Here is a 20746-nt window from a genome sequence, read left to right as displayed (position 1 = left end):
GAATTCTAAAAACAGAAAATAAACAATGGATAGAGAATAAAGCATAAAACATATATACAAAAATATTTTCCCCTGGATCCCAAAATCGGGACTGCCAAATTGATTTTTCATTATGTTCCTTTCAAAGTTACAATACATATATATACATGTCGAAGAATCCATTAACCCTAGATTAGAACATAACCATTGTTCCCTTAACTGGATCTACAACATACCATGGAAAAAACATCATCATGCCCAAAACCATGTGTGAAATCAATGCACAAAACCATAGGTAGGCCTGCCCACCTAATCTAGGGTCCAATTTTTTTTTCTTGGGATGCTGTCATGGACACCCTGTAGGGGGACTACCGCCTACCTGCATACCCCCCTGTGACCCCACCATGCATGCGGTAGTTGTGGAAATAATATAAAACAACCCAACATTCTCCCACTTGTTGTTTCTTTTCCATAGGGAGCCACTGGAGAGCTTAGTTATTGATCCATTCTTGCAATGCCCATTGTTTCTCTACACCAAGAGAACTTCTCAGTGCTCATAGACTTTATCAATGTATCTATTGTATTCTCCAAAGTGTCCACCTTTACCAGCAACACCTTTTTTTCATCAACCATATCCCTTACAAAGGAATATTGAACATCAATGTTTCCAAGAAAATTACACTTTGACTATCACAGTCTATCCTTATAGCTCACTATATTAATCCCATATTTGAACACAATATCTGCAAATAAACTACTTCCTTGATTGCATGAGTGGCTACCATGTATTTACCTCTATAGCTGAAAGTGCCACTACATATTGTCTCTTACTCATCCAACTGACTGCACCTCCAAATAGGTTAAACACATACCCACTTGTAGATCTTATTTGATCCAGATCTCTAGCCTATCCTACATCAACAAAGCCACAGATTTCCAAAACTCTATCTAATCCTCATCTTCCTTGGTAGAAAAAATGATAATCACTAGTGCCACACAAATACCTAAAAACCTGCTTAACTACTGTCCAATGCCCCTTCCCTGGTTTTGACATAAACCTGCTCAATACTCCCATTGCATGTGCAATATCTCGTCTAGTACAGACCATTGCATACATCAAGCTACTGACTACACTTGCATATGGAACACGTGACATGTCCTCTTCCTCTTCCTGTGCCATGGGACATTATTCAACAGATAAATTTATGACTATAGGAATAGGAACCTTTACCGGTTTACTATCCTGCATATTAAACCTTTGCAGTATTGTCTCAACATACTTGCTCTGATTTAACGAAAGATTCCTCTTTGCTCAATCTCGTTTAATTTCCATGCCCAAAATATAGTTTGAGAGCCAATATCATTCATGTCAAATTAAAAGGACAATTAGGTCTTCAAATCCTAGATAATTTCATTGTCATTTCCAACCAACAACATGCCATCCACATACAAGACCAGATAAATAACACGGTCACAAATTAATTTAAAATACACATAGTGATCTTCTTTGCTTCTGGTGAAGCTAAGTCCGCATATAAATGTATCAAATCTTTGATACCACCTCTTTGGTGATTGTTTTAACCCATAAAAAGACTTCTTTAAGTTGCATACTAGTTCTTTCTTACCCTTCACCGCAAAGCCTTCAGGTTGCTTCATGTAGATCTCTTCTTCCAGATCCCCATGAAGAAATTTTATCTTCACAAACATCTATTCTACCTCAAAATCAAAAGTAAAACCAAAAGATAAAAGTAATCTAATAGAATCTAACTTCGAAACAGGAGAAAAAATATCACAAAAACCAATTCCCAACACCTGGGAATAACCTTTTGCTACCAAATGAGCTTTGTATTTCTCCACCTTTCCTTCTACATTCATCTTATTCTTAAACACCCATTTGTTTCCAATGGGTTTCCTTCCATCCATCAAATCCACTAGATCCTAAACCTCATTTTTTGTGCAAAGATGCCATTTCATCAACCATAGCCTCTTTCCAGAGTTTCCCATCCTTTGAATCTACTTCTTCCCTCACAATTCTAGCATTATCATCACTGATAGACAAAGAAATATTTGAACAGAGAGAATATGGACTATAGCTTTCTATCCACCTTCTTTCTTGAATTGATCTTATCATAGTTGGATTTTGTGGCTCTTCATCTTCTAATTCCTCTTCTGTTGTAGAGTCTGATTCATCCTCCTTTAAATAAAAATATTTTTTGGTAGGACTTCATGTTTAATAACATCTTTCACCTCTCTAAACACCACATCTCAACTATACACAACCTTCGTTGTTTCTTGGTTCCAAAGCTTATATCCTTTGAAGCCATCCTGATGCAGGAGCATTCAGCTTAGGGAGGCCATGGCTAGGAGTTTGTCTTTTCTAACAGATTGAGTTTTATTAGTTTTCATTTTCATTTAAATTCATAGGAACCTTACGTTCATTTTTATTTTTTTTAGTTTTATTTAAAGTTTACTTTTAGATTACAAGTCAAGAAACGACAGTTGTCCAGAAATAACCAAATGTAACTACTGGCAGTTTGATAAATGTCTAGTGATCTTTAGAAAATGAAAAAAGGAAAAAACTATTGTAATCTTTTGACCATCATAGAATTGAATGAAGAGAAGCACAAAAAAATTCTGAAACAAAATACATCTGAATCCATATATGTTATAGCTTAAGTATTTTCTGCATGTTTCAATCAAAATTCATTTTCTTTTCCATAGAATGATGATGACAAATAGAGAATAGTAAATGCAGAAACAAGAAAAGCATCCAGTCAAGTTCAAAAAGATAACGAAGCAGGCTTGCAGAAGAAACTGGAAGATCACTATTGAAGGAATAAGTAAACATTCACAGGTACCAACAAAATTGAAATCTTTTTCATTGCTATTTAATTATAAAACGAAATAATTGTAGATATATATATATATATATATATATATATATATATATATATATATATATATATATATATATATATATATATATATAGATATATCAGTGTCGAATATCAATAGTCCAACATATAGTCACCAAGCACAAGCGAGCCCCGAGAACAGAGTTCATCCATAACAGTGCCAAACACAAACTTCAAGTCACCACAGGGCTGTCACAAGCTTACGTTAAATAGCGGAGCCATAAATACATAGTGAAACTACAGGCACAGTGAGGTCAAGATATAGCAAGGCCGAAGCCAAACCATGACTATAGACCCATAAAACCCTACGAATAGTAAAACCCCTCAAACAAATAAACAGATAACTTTCAAGGAGCAACCCTACCCAATTCAATCATTGGAGTTTGGGCGTGAGGTTGACAAATGGATCCCAGTCACACACCTACAAGGCCAACAAGTAAGCCATCAAAACTAGTAAAATGAAACCATAAATACAGGATTGAGCGTAGGGGAAGGGGTTACCAAGAAACTCACTGAGAGAACCAAGCCCGCACGAACCAGAGGAGAAACCACATACAGAGGTTACAGCCACAGAGTGCTCACTGACCACAAGGAGCAAGAACAGTCAATGCGAGAAGAAAACGAGGCAAAAAGACTAGCATGGAGAGAGACTTACCTCTGGATAACAGCTGAGTGGGAGATAAGAGCTAAGGCACTCTGCAATAGCAACCTGTGACAAGAACCAAGTGAGCAATCAAACAATGGAGCAAGTGCATTGAAATTAATAGCATATAACAAAAGCCTACAATCGAAAAATTAACCAGAGCCGAGAAAAGTTGAACACAGAGCCCGAGACCAAGGGTTCCAGACCCAGAGCCACAAAAATGAGCACATAACTGGAAGCATTGACAACATACGTAGGTGGAAACCCTCGCTAAAATGCATGCCCAGGGACAGCGAAACGAAATTCTCAAAAAGCAACTAGAGCTAGAACCCTCATTTCATGGAGCAGCAGAATGAAAGAACCAGAGACCTCACCTCACAAACGGTATAGTGAAACAACAGAGAAATGACCTAGCTTAGGGTTTCATGGGTATGGTAAGACACAGGAAGGAATGAGCGCAAAGGCCAAGACACTTGTCCTCAAAAAATTTAAACCATAGTACAATGCCATTAAGTCAACCAAACACACAGTTGACAATACAACAAATCAATAGTTAATTACTAATACGAAATTCTAAAGGGCTAGTCCCATCAAATTTTGGTATTAGAGCAGGTTACATTTAACTGTTTTTCTTTATAATATGGAAGCCTGAAAAAGAGGTTGTGGCAAGGCTATTCGTAGAGTAGTCGATGAAGGATTGAGGGAAGAGACTAGGATCCTGAATGCCCATTTGGCGGCAGTAGGAGCAAGTAGGAGAAGGGATCTGGAAGTAGGGGACAACAGTGATGAAGAAGCTATAGTTATGACAGATGGATCAGATGAAGAAGAACCTAAAACAAAATTGTTAAGGTCAGTTTTTTTGGCTAGCAGTAAACCAAGGCCTGAAATTCCAAACTATGATGGTAGTTTATCCACAGAAGCGTTGTTGGACTGGATTAGTGAGTTAGAGAATACTTTGAATGTGAAGGGACCAATGAAGATAGGAAATTTAAATTTGTTTCCACCAAGTTGAAAGGACATGCGACCTTATGGTGGGATAATGTCTAATCAGAGAGGAGAAGATTAAATAAGTTACCCATTAAAAAGTGGACCAGAATGGTCGCCAAGATGAAGGGTAAGTTTTTTCCCAAAGATTACTAGACTGCTCTATATCGGCAGGTATAGAATTTTAAATCGAGAGGAATGACAATGAAAGAATATACCGAAGAATTTTATCGAGTGAATCTGAGAGCTGGTTATACTGAAGACACCCCAGAAAAGACAGCGAGGTTTGTGAATGGCCTAAGCTTGGAGATATTTGATGAGATAAGTATTGTTTCTCCAAAAAGCATAGAGGAAACATACCAAAGTGCCTTAAAGGCCGAAGAAAACATCACAAGGAATTAGAATTCAAAGAGAGGACATGGAACTGGTAGAGGGAAAGGAAAATCCTTTGGCAAAGGAAGGACTGCCAGCAACAGTGAAGAGGGAATCTTTTCAAAGAGCTTAGGGACAGCAGAAAATGAAGGTAGCACTAGAGGAGGAAGGCCATACTAGAGAGGAAGGGGAAATGGCAGGGGCAGAGGAGTTGCCTACCAATATTACAAGTGCCACAAGTGGGGGCACAGGTCCTTTGAGTGTCTTGAAGGAGAACAGGCTCATCAAAGAGGAGCATATGTTGCTCAAAAAGAAGAAGTAGAGGCACCACCCCAAGAGTTAGAGAATGTACTGGATGTTGGCATTATGACTCAGGTTTGGCACTATGACATAGGTGTTGTCCTTGACGGCAACTCACTCAAATGGCAGATCACTGTTCAAGCTATCAGAATGAAAGAAAAAGAGGTATACGCAGGTTCCTTTTGACAAAGTCTCATATACACGCAGTATTACAGATAAAAAGTCACGTATGCCTATGCATGCACTTTCATGAATGAAAAAGTGCGTACGTGTGGGAAAACTTATTTTTGGTCCATGTTATTTAGTCCTTGGTATTTGGACCTATGGTTTTGGACCATGGTATCTCGTCTGAAGTGTTGAACCCAGGTATTGGTTATTTATGGTTTTGGACCATGGTATTATGTAAGGCCTAAGACTATAAAAGGGGAAGGAGATCATTAGGAAAAGGCATTGACTCAAGGATTGAATATCTCATGGAGAACTAGATCTAGAGTACTGGTCATTGGGTTATGGTGCATAGCTGGATCTGAATCAAGGAGGAACCTGAGCGCAAGAAGAAGGATAACTACTATTGATGGATCAAAATCTTAAGGCTTGAATAGTAGTATCTTTATGTGATTTTGATCTATTATTTTGGCACATGACTTGATCTATAAATCTAATAATCTGGGTATAACTGATGTCTGAATAAGTGAAAAGGATAAATTATCTTTTATAGATGTGTATGCATGCTCAGCGAAGAAAAGGAGCATATACATGCTGGTTTTGTAATACAGAATAGCGTACACGCTGGTTCGCCTTAATTCAGAAGCGTATGCACACAGGTTGTACACATTGAAGTAGTGTACATCTCTTGAAATATGTTTTATCTGCTTCTGTTTATTGCTGCAGTGTTTTGGGTTCAAAATTGATGTCTGGTTACTGCTACTATTTTCTGGGTATAACATTCAGAGAAGTGACTATTTGATTCAGTTTTGTTTGGTGCAAAGGAGATTGGTTGATGCAGATATACTTGATTTTTTATTGATATTATTCATGGATCCAGTCTGAAAATTTATGAAACGTTGTCCCTGAAAGATAAGAGAAGGTTGTAGCCTTCTATAGGTCAACACCTACATACTAGTAAAAGGATCAGCGAGTACAAGAGCTAAGGCAGTTGTAGCTCCCTTCCAGGAGAAGCTGGAGAACGAGAGAAGGTTGTAGCCTTCTGCAGGTAGCAGCTTGCATACTAGTATAAGATTGCACCACTACAGAATCATTGTAAAAAGAAGTTTATAATTAAAAGAATATAGAAACAAATTGCAGCACGTGGTTTTCACCACATTGGGTTTCCACCTTATATTTTTGTGTCCATGTGTGTGATGATCTGTTCTTTTTTATTGCTCCTATTTACTGTTCTTATGATTAATGAAATCCTGGTGCACTGATTAAAGATCAACAATTAATGAATCTTAAGCTTTCTGATATATGCTGGTTTCTTTAGACACAGTAGCGTATATACGTGGTTTCCCATAGCTGAAGTAGCGTATACAAATCTGACTGTGAAATGAAAAATAATTGATTTGATAATACTGATCCAGCCCCCCTCTCAGTATTATTTCCAACAATTGGTATCAGAGAAAGTCCTTCAGAAGAGGCTTGATCGCTTGAAGGAAGATCTATCATCATGAGCAAATACGAAAATGAGGCATCTATCAGGCCACCAATCTTTGATGGAAGCAACTACATTTATTGGAAGGTAAGAATCACAACCTATCTTCAATCTCTTGGTACAGAGGTTTGGGATATCATGGAAACAAGATACACATTTCCATTAGCAACTCCTGCAGATATGGTTGGTAAGAAGCAGTATGAAACAAATGCAAAGGCTATCAACACTCTATTAGGGAGTTTATCTTAATCAAAATTCGTCAAGGTTATGTAGCTCAAAACCGCAAAAGAAATATGGGACAAGATCGTTCTGAGCTATGAAGGAGATGATCAGGTAAAACATGCAAAACTACAACTCTCAGAATCCAATATGAAAATCTCAAAATGCACAATGATGAAAGTGTGGCTAATTTTTTCTTATGTATAGATGAGATTGTTAATTGTATGAAAAACTTGGGTGAAGAGATAAAAGAAGCTACTTTGGTTGAAAAGGTTCTAAGATCTTTGTCTTCTAAGTTTGAATCAAAAGTTTCTTTCATAGAAGAAAAGAAGAATCTTCAAAGGATTACCATGTCATAGCTGCATGGAATCCTAACTGCTTTTGAAATGAGAAAAGGGGGACCATCAGACATGAGAGAATCTGCATTCAAAGCCTTAGGAAAAGGAGAATACAATGAGTCAGTACATATGTCAGAAGGAGAGGAAGAATCAAACTTTGTTAAGAACCTTCAACAGGGTTCTAGAAGATTCAAAGGTAAGCAACCTTTTAAATGCTTTTCTTGTGGAAGAGTCAGTCACTATGCAGCCAAGTGTCCTCATAAAGATAAGCTTGACAAAGGTAAGGAACCAGTTAGATGGAACAAAAAACAAAATGTAAGTAAAAAGAGCTATTATACACATGAAGACAGTGATGGATTTTCAAATAGTGATGAAGATGAACAAGGTAATGATTATGGACTTTTGATGGATTTTGAAGATTATGATTTCTTGGATGCTATGGATGAAGAAGGTCTTTATGAATAAATTTCTAAACTTAAAATTTGTTTAGAAGAAAAGAATATGATTATAGATACTCTGACATTCCAACTTGCTGAAAGGGAAAAACACAATGAAAAGTTAGAATGTGAAATTGTGGGACTTAGAAAAGATATTGAGAAAACAAAAGCTCTTAATCTTAGATTTGGTAAAGGATCTACAGGTTTAGATGAAATGATCAAAGTGCAGCATTCTCCTCTAATCAAGACAAGTCTTGGGTATACTGAAGTAGCATCTCAAGCACAGAAGCCATCTACCATCAAAAGTTATCTTGAAGTAGCAAGGAGAAGTGAACAAGTTGATAATCGACAACAAAGGCACAATGCAGTCACTAAGTAAATCGAGGGTACTCTACTTCAAGGATGAACAGAAGCTACAACCAACCACAGGTTAATCATTCTCAATTTTCCTCAAGAACGAATGGCTATGGAGATTACAATCACCTGGACGGAAGGTTTGATAATCGCAGGAATTTCTTCAATGGGCAGTGTTTCTCTTGTCATAACTTTGGACACAAAGTAGCTCAATGTGTTTCCTAAAAGACCATCATGACTAGAGAAGCACGAAATCAAAGGAGTGTGACTGGAATCATGAAAAGAACCTAAAATAACTTTTATGCTCTTGAAAATGAAATAGAATGTTCTATTTGTAACAACTTCGGTCATGAAGATTTTGATTGCAGGATTAGGTTTCGGCAAACAACTCAGAAGGAGAAAGCTTGATTAAGTCCCAAAACATGGAGGAAGAATGAACCACAACCAGAAAGATGTGGTATAACCTTATATGTAGAAGGACAGGAAAATCAGTGGTACATCAACAGTGGTTGCTCAAAACATATGACAGGTGATAAAGAAAAACTTCAGTCATATAGTGCCTTTGAAAAGGAAAAGAACGTCTCATTTGGAAATAACACCCCTGCATTCATAAAAGGTAAAGGTTCTGTTCTTTTGAAAGAAAAGGTCAAAGCTGGAAATGTTATGTATTTTTATGGCTTAAAGCATAATCTATTGAGTGTCAATCAAATGTCTGATCAAGGAAATGAGGTAATATTCGACCAAATGGATGTATTGTTCGTGAGCTTGATACAAGAGAAACAATGATCAAAGGCATAAGAACTCCAAATAACTTATACATACTCAAGGGAGGACAACAACAATGTTATCTAAGAAAAAATGATGAACACTAGCTATGGCATAAAAGATTGGGGCATCTAAGCTTCTATTAGATAAAGAAAGCATGCAAATATCAGGCGATTCGTGATCTCCCTGACATTCGAATTCCTGACAATACAATATGAAAATCATGTTAGTTTGGTAAGCAAACCAAAACAAATTTCCTTGAGAAGGAAGGATAAGCTAGTAGGCCACTTGAACTTGTCCATACTAATGTATGTGGTCTAACTAGGAAGAGTTCTCCTTGAGGAGAAGAATACTTCATATTGTTCATTGACGACTTTTCAAGGATGTGTTGGATAGGACTTTTGAAGCATAAAGATGAAGCTTTCAAAAATTTCAAAGCATTCAAAGCCTTGGTTGAAAACGAATCAGATCTTAGAATCAAATGTCTCAGGTCTGATAGAGGAGGGGAATTTACCTCGGATGAATTTTTGGATTTCTGTGAAGAACATGGAATAAGAAGGGAATTCTCTACTACAAGGACTCCTTAGCAAAATGGAGTAGTGGAAAGGATGAACATAATGGTTCAACAAATGGCTCGTGCTATGCTTAATGAGTCTGGAACTCCCGTAACATTTTGGGGTGAAGCTGTATTTGCTACGGTTACTATTCTCAACAAGACAAACGTCCGGGTGAACAACACTCAAACTCCTCATGAACTTTGGTATGGTAAGACTCCCACGGTTAAATACTTCAAACTTTTTGGAAGCAAATGTTACATCAAAAGGACTGATGAAAACCTTGGCAAGTTTGAACCTAGATCAGATGAAAGAATTCTCCTTGGTTACTCTCCCCACAACAAAAGATATAAGTGTTACAATAAAATACTTGGAATAATTGTTGAAAGTATTGATGTAGTGATTGATGAAGAAGGAAACATTCCTAGGCAGGTAAAATCTGAAGATTTCGAAGATGATGAGGACTATCCTTAACCATCAAATCAGACTTATGATGAAGAAGAAACCCATGAGGCATCAGAAGAACAGATAAGGATAGAAGAAAAGACTCCATCCAGGTATGTTCAGAAGAATCATCTAGAAACTCAAATTTTGGGGCAGAAAGAGGTAGGTGTACAAACAAGAAGGACTATTTCAGAAGCTTCAACTTATCTAGCATTGCTCTCCTCCACTGAACCACAAAATGTAGGAGAACTATGCAAAGATGAATTCTAGGTCAAGGCCATGAATGAAGAACTTGAGCAGATTGAAAAGAATAACACTTGGGAGTTGGTCCCTAGACCAAATGATAAGAATGTCATAGGGACAAAATAGATATTCAAAAACAAGCTGAATGAAAATGGAGATGTTATTAGAAACAAGGCCAGACTTGTTTGTAAAGAGTATGCTCAACAAGAATCTGTAGACTTTGAAGAAACTTTTGCACCAGTTCCTAGACTTGAAGCCATAAGAATGTTCCTTGCTCTTTCTAGCTTTCAGAAGTTCAAAGTTTTTCAAATGGATGTGAAATCTGCTTTTTTAAATTGAGACTTGGAAGAAGTGTATATTTAGCAACCAGATGGATTCATCCTTATAAATGAGCCAAAACTTGTATTCAGACTTAAGAAGGCACTCTATGGTCTTAAACAGGCTCCAAGGGCTTGGTATTACCGTCTGGACAAATACCTCCATCAACAAGGCTTTTCAAAAGGATTAGTAGATAGCAATCTATATGTAAAAATTGATAACGATAAATTGCTAATACTTGTCGTGTATGTTGATGATATCATCTTTGGTAGCAATGAAGAAGCCATGAATTAAAACTTTGCTTTCATGATGCAGAAAGAATTTGAAATGTCCTTGCTTGGTGAGCTAACATATTTTCTTGGTTCACAAGTCCAACAAAATAAAGACGGTATCTTTTTATCACAAACCAAGTACCTCTAGGAGATCTTGAAGAAATATGGCATGGAAGATCCGAAACCAGTATGTACCCCTATGGTAACAGGATGCAGCCTCAGCGCAAGTGATGATTCAATAGCAGTTCATCAACCAAACTATAGATCCATGATTGGTAGTCTGCTCTATCTGACTGGTACCCAACGAGACATCATGCATGCAGTGGGAATAGTTGGAAGATTCTAGGCAAATCCAAAAGAAACACACCTTCATGCGGTTAAAATAATTTTCAAATATCTTCAGGGGACACAAAACTATGGGCTATGGTATCCTAGAGATACAGATCTCACACTTCATGCATATACAGATGCAGATTGGGCAGGAAGCGTGGATGACAGAAAAAGCACTAGTGGTGGTACATTCTTTATGGGTTCCAGATTAGTATCTTGGTTCAACAAGAAACAAAGTTCAATTGCTTTATCTACAACTGAAGCGGAATATGTGGCTGATGCATCTTGCTGCACACAACTCCTTTGAATGATGCAAATTTTGCAAGATTTTCAAATCACTTGTACTCCACCTATCTCTATTTTATGTGATAATACAAGTGCAATTAACATTTCAAAAAATCTAGTCATGCATTCAAAGACCAATCACATACCTATCAAATATCATTTTCTCCAAGAAAAAGTGCTTGAAGAGAAGGTCAAATTGGAGTATGTTCCCTCCAAGGAACACGTTGCTGATATACTCACCAAACCACTGCCCAGGGAGACATTTGAATACCTCAGATAGAAGCTGGGAGCAGTTGATGCATCATCTTGTTGTTGAATCTTGTCTATTTCAGAGAAAAGTGGTTGTACGCAAGTTTAATGAGGAGAAGCCACATACATACACTGGTTTATGTGGATATAGTCGTGTATATGTTGGTTTGAAGATAAACAGTCGGACAGGCTCAGGATGAAAAGAGTTTGATATGGGTCTGACAGAGACCATCTGGCACAGGTTCAGGGGGATCATATATATTATTCTAATAATGCATTGTTGGCATTATCCTAGAATATCTTGATTCAAGTTATCAGTGTTTGTGGTATCAGGTGGAGCAGGTGCAAAAGGAGAACATGGTTGTTGGTCTGAATGATGATTGACAAATGTTGCTGATGATAGTTTTTGATAACTATCATAGTCCTGTTGTAGATATTTCGTCTCTATGTCATGTATTTCTATTCTTATCAAGGTCATGTAACAACCTACTTTGGTTTCCCCACTATGCCTGGGATGGATAATGTAATTATCTTGTTTTATCTTGTGTAGAATTTTGCTGTATCCCCACTTGGTTGGGTGGATGAATCAATCCCCACTTGGTTGGGAGATGGATGTATGTATGAGTCTTCGGTGGTAGGAAGGTCATTTATGATGTATAAAGTTATGTATCTTCTTGTAGAACATCTTCTTGCAGACCTTGCCTACAGTAAGGGGGAGCATGTACAACAAAGGAGAGCTGATATTTTAGCATGAACTCAGGGTGAGAATAACCTTTTTCCCTTGATGTCAAAGGGGGAGAATAACGTTGAGTTACTTGGGGTTTCCATTAAGTCCAAAGGGGGAGATTGTTGGCATTACGACTCACATTTGGCACTATGACACAGGTGTTGTACTTAATGGCAACTCACTCAGATGGCAGATCACTGTTCAGGCTCTTAGAATGAAAGAAAAAGAGGTATACACAAGTTCCTTTTGACGAAGTCGCATATACATGCGGTATTGCCGATCAAATGTCACGTATGCATATGCACGCACTTTCATGAATGAAAAAGTGCGTACGTGTGGGAAAACCTATTTTTGGTCCATGGTATTTAGTCCTTGGTATTTGGACCTATGGTTTTGGACCATGGTATCTCGTCTAAAGTGTTGAACCGAGGTATTTGGTCCAAGGTATTGGTTATTTATGGTTTTGGACCATGGTATTGGTGTAAGGCGTCAGACTATAAAAGGGGAAGGAGATAATGAGGAAAAGGCATTGACTCAAGGATTGAATATCTCATGAAGAACTAGATCTGGAATACTGGTCATTGGGTTATGGTGCATAGCTGGATCTGAATCAAGGAGGAACCTGAGTGCAAGAAGAAGGATAAGTACTATTGATGTATCAAGATCTTAAGGCTTGAATAGTAGTATCTTTGTGTGATTTTGATCTTTTATTTTGGCTCATGACTTGATCTATAAATCTGATAATCTGGGTATAACTGATGTCTGAATAAGTGAAAAGGATAAATTATCTTTTATAGATCTGTATGCAGGTTTAGCGAAGAAAAGGAGCGTATACACGGTGGTTTTGTAATGTGTTGAGGGCCCTTAAATCGGGTCAACAACAAGGGGGATACCCACACAGTCGGGAACCTGGTTGGCAACTCTATGCCCATTTGGTGTAGCGGGTCCGACTGGGGATAACGGGACCAACTTCCCGTTCTAAGGGGGTGTGTGTGTGTAGAGTTTGGTGATGTGTGTGTGTGTAGAATCTGATAATGAAAATATAGAATTATTTCTAAGCTAATCTAGTTCTAAACTCTGAGACTGAATTTTATACTACTTTAATCTATCAAGAACAACACATCTAATCTACGCTAACCCGGGATAGAACTTTTTCCATTATGCGATCTAGAAAGATTTCACACAATAACTGGTAATGAAGATTATTCAGCTATTATGAGAATATAAATCAAATAAGATGAACCACCCTGCATAAAAAGTTAAGCAAAACAGTTGTGAACAACATATCGCATAATAAATCATTCATATGTCAAGCATGAACAAATGACTCCATTGTACAAAAGTGCCAAATGGTAACCACACATTTATACATTAACATATAAATAACATCAGCTGTATATCACTCTAAGCAAATAAGTAGAAATTCATCAAGAGATAAAAGTACCATTTATGACTGATTTTTACTCACAAACTTCAAGCAATAATGATTTACTTCTACTTACTTCTAACACCTACTAAGAGTACAGAAATGCAACATCAGTAGCAGACATTAAGATGAAAATATTAATAAATTCGATCCTTCCATTCATCAAAACCCCCTTTGAGGTGCAGAAGTGCATGTTCTGAGGACAAGTTTTTTGACAAATTTCTGGACCCTTCTCCAATGCAACGAGAAGGGTTAAATACTACTAACCGGCTAATTTTAATTACACAAATTTAGGGAACGGCTTCAAATGACCGCCCTTTTACTAAAACAAATTTATTTCTAAAAACTGAATCTAATTTCTAACCATTTATGTATCTGCTCCTTAGTGCTGTAAGCGATGCGCTGTTCGCCGTGAAAGAGTCGGCTGCTTGTCCTTTCCTTTTGTTCAAGCTTGAAAATTAGAAATAACAAGAGCGGCACCTCTTTCTGGCAAACTAGAAGATATTTTTGAAAGTGTTCTTCTGGAGGAGTGTCTTCACGGCGTGTATACTTAGTACAACTCAGATTTCTTTCAAACTGATTGTGTTGTTGCTATTTCGGTTTCCGGCCGTGCGAATGACTCAATGAGCTGGGGATTTTGTTGCCTGAATGATTTTCTCAATTGAAACTTGTTTCCATTCTTTGTTCCAGGCTTTTCTGAGACGTCTTTCCCCTTAAGCGTTTTTCTTTTTGCTTTACCCAATTTGGGACTCAGGATCTTTCATAAACGCTTTGCTTTTGTGCGCCTTTGACTCTGAGTCCTAGATAGCCTATTTCCATCAGCATTTGTTGAGTGATACTCTGGGATCCGCGGTCCTACTGTATGCGGTATCCATCTGCGACATCATCTCCTCTCTGTTCTTCTAGTTCTAGTGCTTTTCCTTAGATGTTTCCTGCATATAGATTTATATCAGTTGCTGACTTATAGTTCACGTAAATGAAAAGAGACAGAAGAAAAGATTGACATGAAAGCAATTAAGTTCTAATGAATGCAAAATCATGTCACCCATTATGACTTGACTCTTCGAAAAACGCAACATAATCATCTTTGGATACACAGGCGTACAATCATTAATTTCCCGTAAGGTGCGCGCCTAACTTTAGGCTCCCAGATCATGCCGAGGAATGCCTGCGACGATTGGCTTCTGCGATTTGCATCGCAGCATCGAAGATTGCGAGGTAAATAGGTGGCATTGCAGCGATTGATAGTCTCATTTGTCGCACAACATAGATCGCAGGTCACAGCTTTGCATGGTCGCAGATCGCATATCGCAATATCGCAAGGTCGCAAGGTTTTTCGCTTTGTCACTTTGTGCTGCTTATGCGACATTGCAATGTGCGACGTCGCATATCGGTCGTCGACTGCTCTTTAGGTTCTCCTCTTTTGAGCGCCTTTGATGCACGCGATGTGATGAGTTCTCGCGTCGCTCTTCCTTGGTGTGTTTGTGCGCTTTGGGAAAGCGCTCCTTTTTCCTTTGCGGCGCGATATAGCTCTTAGGGAGTTGATACAAAAGATTTCTTCAAACAAAAATATTTTTTGGATTTTTTTGTTAAGGGTCCCCCTTGGCTTGATGTTATTACTAATATCAAACAAAGAGGGGGGTTGTTGGTGACCACAACAATGGCGATTCACTGTGAAGAACCAGTTATCTCTGCATTTCTATTGACCGTTCACTTCCGAAACAGCAAAATTTTTTATATGTCTAAATTTTGTTATGGACAGATAGAGTAGATTGCCCCTCACCTTGTCGACGATATTTTGTTTCAACCCTTTTTATATCTCAATTTCTTGCTTCCTCAGGTTTCTTCTTGCATTTGCATCAGACATTACTTGGTCTTGATAAAAGATAAAATAAGGTCTTCTCTGCGTACTGGCTTAAAAGTATGCTCATTTGTCGTAGGTAGAGCCTCTGCTGCCCGCAAGCGTCCATAGCCTCGACAGGGTTACCATGTTATCCAGCAATGATCCTTTTTCCTGCTTGAGGTTACTCGCAACATTCCAGAGAAAAATCCTTTTTAACACACTTTTCCTTTTTTTAATTCTCTAAAGAACAATGTCTTGGTTTGGTGGCCAAATTATGACACAGTCATTCACTTGATTTACACTTGTGCTGAACAAGCCGGCTCGTGATGAGACCTCTTGTCTTTTGATTGCAACAATCTTAAGTCGTTGCCCTGTTTTGATAGACAGTACTGGCAAAGTCAGCAAGTTATAATATCTGTGATCATTATAAGCCGGCTCATGATGAGACCTCTTATTCTTTGAGATATAGTGTTTTGCTTGGATTGTTTCTCTGGATGCTGTAGTTTCCTTTTAGCAGGGAGGAAGTCATTGTTTTTCCTTAAGAAAGCTCTGGATGACAATAATAGAGTTTTTGAAAACAACAACTTTGCAGAGAATGCTTATTTTATTATTGATGATACCCTTCATGGTGGTGATACAAAACAATTCTTTTACCAGAGGTTTCTTTTGTCAAAGTTCTTTAGAGGTCGAAGCGAGTATCGTAATCAAAGTGAAGTTAACTCTATTTGTCAATAATAAAATTCAGCTTTTCAAAAAAAAATTGCTATTTGTACAAGCGAAATCAAAATCTAATAGAGAATTGGCGTGCTCTTTCATGAATCCTTTTTAAATGATCATCTACAACGGGTTTTATTCATAAAAGAGAAAAAACAAAACAAAAAAAAAAACTAAAAACTAAATCTATCCTACAAAAATTAGAAGATTTCTCTTCTATGGAAAATATAATTTAAGAATCAGTCCATTGACAGGTAAAGAATCTCTCCTTCCTGCCAGATCCTGCAACACGAATGTAGATGGGCCTACGACTTCCACAATCTGAAAAGGGCCAAGCCACAGCTTCTGAAATTTCATATGTTTTCCCTTTTCTTCATGAGCCTTATCCCATTTCAAAACTAAATCACCCATCTGAAAGTTTTTTCTGGTTATGATGGCTGAGTCAAAAGAAGATTTTATTAGCGCTTGGTGATGAGCATGGGTTTTCCTAGCTTGTTCTCTTTGTTCTTCTAGTTTGATTATTTCCATTTTTCTTAATTGTAAAGAGGAAGTAGATACTTCATCGATATATTACACTAAAGACAAAGAGGGAATGACTAGGTGAGTCGGAAGAACCACTTCTCTCCCATAAACTAAATTAAAGGGAGAAGTGTCGATTGAAGCTTTCTTTGTGATTCTATCAGCCCATAAAGCATTTACCAGCGCTTTGTGCCAATTCCTTTGGTTTTGGTTGACTGTTCTTTTGATAATTCTGATTAGGTTCTTGTTTGTTGATTCAGCCAATCCATTACCTTACGGATAGTAGTTGGCAGAATATTTCAGTTTGAAACCTCTTTTAAGCGCAAACTGAGTCATAGTATTTCCAGAAAAATATGAAGCGTTATCAAACATTATTGCTGTTGGCAATCCAAACCTAGTGATGATAAATTGATCTATGAATTCAATAATATTTTCAGAATGAATAGTCTTGAGAGGAACTGCTTCTACCCATTTGGTAAAATAATCAGTTGCCGTAAGGATATACTTATGCTGCTTAGAAGAGTGAGGAACGATCTCACCTATTATGTCCAAGCCCCATTGACTGAATCGTTGGTCGATGATGACTGGTTGTAGTGGCATGGCAGGTTTCCTTTGTTTTCCTGTAGCAGTCTAGCAGAATTGGCATCTCCTCATGTGATTGTATGAGTATTTGAACAGTGTGGGCCAGTAATATCCTGCACGCGAGATTTTATGTGCAGTCGCATCTCCGGCATAGTGTCCGCCCGCTAGTCCATCATGGAGTTCCTGCAAAACCTTTTCGGCTTCAGTTTTATCAAGACACCTAAGAAGCACAGAATCGTAATTCCTTTTAAACAAGACATCATTTATGAGTTGGTATTGTTTAGCTTTTAATCTCAGAGCTCTTTTCTTGGTATGATCCAGACGTGATGGAGCATACCCGTTCTTAAGAAAATAAATGGTGTCAGCATATGATGATTCTGCATCGTTTAGGCTTACCTCGTACGCTTGTACCTCTTCATATGAGTTCTCCGGGATTTGTGATGCTCCGGCTAGCATCTTGCAGAATCCTTGACCTCTTACGATGTTTGCTTGTTTGATCTCAAGATCATATTCTTGTAAAGCAGTAATCCAATTAGCTCTCTTTTCGCCCATGTCTTTCTGCACCAAAAGGTTTCTTACCGCCGGAAACGGTACTACGAGTTTAGTGTGGGCTTTAAGCAAGAAAGGTCTAAAATATTTGATCGCTTTGAAAACAGCGTATGCTTGTTTTTCTACGTCTGAGTAATTAATTTCAGCACCTTGTAAGTTCGAGCTAAAGAATGCGATTGGAGCTTCCGCTTTCTCTTGATTTACTTGGGTCAAAATCGCGGCATAGGATTTCTCTGAGGCAAAAGTGTATAAGGTAAAAGATTCCGAAAAATTTGGGGTGGCCAAAGATGGAGCATTGATGATAGCTTGTTTGATTAAGTTGAACGCTTCATGCTCATCTAGACCCCATTTGAAACTTGAATTCTTTTTTATCATATTTTGTAAGGGAGAAATAATACGTGAAAAATCCGGGACAAATCTTTTGACAAAATTGATCTGTCCAAGGAAGGATTGCATGGCTTTCTTGTTATGAGGTATGAATATTTCAGAAATTTCCTTGATTCTGTCAGGTTCTATATGAATACCAGATTTCGACACTATGAATCCGAGCAATTTCCCTTCGCTTAACGCAAAGAAAGATTTCTTTGGGTTGAGCAAAATCCCATACCTCAAGCATCTTTGAAAGATTTGCTTCAAATCTTTGAGGCGGTTGTTTCGTTTTTTGGAGTACACTGTTATATCATCCAAGTAAATCACTACTGATTTATTGACTAACCCTTTAAACGCGATGTCCATGGCTCTCTGAAAGGTAGCTCCGGCATTGATCAGACCAAACGGCATCTTCCGATATGCATAGGTGCCCCATTTGGTTCGGAACGTAGTCTTTAACTGATCATCGGGATGCACCAGTACTTGATTGTATCCTGAAAATCCATCCAGGAATGACGTTAATTCTGAGCCTGCTACCGCCTGCAATAATTGCTCCATAGGTGGGAGGGGAAAGTTATCTTTCTGACAGGCTTTGTTGAGATTTCGGAAATCGATACAGATTCTAATGTCTCCATTTTTCTTCCTAACGGGCACCATATTGGATACCCATTTAGAATGCCTTATGGGGAAAATTATTCTGGCTCTCAACAACTTATTAAGCTCAGTTTTTATATGATTTTCTAGGTTAGGGTGTATTTTTCTGAGCTTCTGCTGGACAGGTTTTTCATTGTCAATCATAGGGATAACATGTTGAATGATAGAAGTGTTGTATGTTTTTAGCTCATCGTAATTCCAGGAAAAAACGTTTTTGTATTGTCTCAGAAGACGGATATATGCTAATTTCTCTTCAGGGGCTAGGCCGTGACCTAGGTTAATGTTTTGTGGCTTCTGATCAGTCCCTAGGTTTACTAATTCATAGTTCAGGGTAGAACTGCAAAGTTTAGCATTGGCGGACCTTTTAAACCGACTTTTAAAATCATATAAATCTTCTAGCTTGACCACCGATTTCGGTATAGCATTGTCGGAGCCGTTTTGTTGTATTTGATGATCATGATGGTCTTCGTCGATTATCTAATTTGAGTAGGATCCTTCAGAAGTAAGGAAATTTACGATGTCAGGATCGTCGTTGAACACTCTCCAATTGGTGATATTGTCAGGGATGGATGGTGTCAGGCGGAAAGAGTCGATAGTGCGGACACAACCAACCTCCCTAGGAGCCTAAAACTCTCTAGTGACAAACAAGACAAACAAGAGCAATCCTTCTCTAAACATGCATTTACTATACGAGAAATCAAGTGTTTAGATCCTACCTGTAGTCCCATGCTGTTGTAGCAGTCCAGCCTCGCTGATCCAGATGAGCTCCTCCTTCACTTTGAAACCTACATCCACTAACAATCAAATGATTAAATAACACTTGATAATCTCATAGAATAAAACATATTTAACACATAGACCAAGGAGTACATGAAACAACTCATAAATAACAAGTTATTGAGAAGAATGGACTCATTTGCATTAATAGGAAACAAAAGGAACAAATACAACCTGAGCCTTGGTGTTGTGCAAGTCCCTCCCAGGGTCCATCAAGAGTTCTCCTTTACTTTGACAAAGCTCACCCACTTCCAAAGAGAACAAGCAAAGATGGCAATCTCTCCTCACAAGCTTCTAAATGGGAGTCCTAATTCCAGCAGCATCTACCCTTAGAAATGTTTAGCTTCCAACCTCTCCTCCTTCTGGCCCAATGCCTGTATTTATAGTGCTCAAGAGGAAGTTGATCAGGTCCACCATCAATGGGATAATCCCCTCTTTGGATGGGATAGCTCCCTCATTGATGGGATAAGTTCCTCTTTGGTAGGGGTACATGAACCATCTGGAGGCGCTCAATACACGTCGAACAACCTTCTAGAATGCTCTAGAAATGACCACAAGTAACGTTTTAAAGATGAAACTTGCGCATTTTGACCTTTACAGGGGGACGCCCCTGTCCCTTTACATATAGAGCGTACAAGTACGCAGCTTTTGTGAACATTGAGTGTGTACCCGCAGGTAAGGTTGAGAGAACCTGCGTACCCAGAGATAAATACATTTATAAAGAATTTCTCTCTTTTTGGAGTTTGACATGGAGAGCAGAGGCATAAGACTTGCCTAAGAGGATAGCATGACTGTTGATAGAGCCATAATAACTGTAAATAGCCATGGTGACATTTTTTAGTGTAACAGATTGCCCCCTAAAGTGTGAAGCCTGTAATAGATTAGGGTTTTGTATTATCTAGGAAGGGTGAAGCGCTTTATCATTTCAAGGATT

The 20746-nt window shown here is 38.1% G+C and overlaps 1 pseudogene; it reads left to right on the top strand.

Moving 5' to 3' along the window:
* Positions 1 to 20746, top strand: part of LOC149206580 (cryptochrome-1-like) — a 164896-nt pseudogene that overhangs the window by 115116 nt on the left and 29034 nt on the right.

Source organism: Pinus tabuliformis, chromosome 1_2 (assembly GCF_031772625.1).
Source record: "Pinus tabuliformis cultivar Carrire ecotype Pingquan chromosome 1_2, CPIR1, whole genome shotgun sequence".
Taxonomy (NCBI): domain Eukaryota; kingdom Viridiplantae; phylum Streptophyta; class Pinopsida; order Pinales; family Pinaceae; genus Pinus; species Pinus tabuliformis.
The sequence above is the reverse complement of the archived record's forward strand: the minus strand, read 5'-3'. Positions and strand labels throughout refer to the sequence as shown.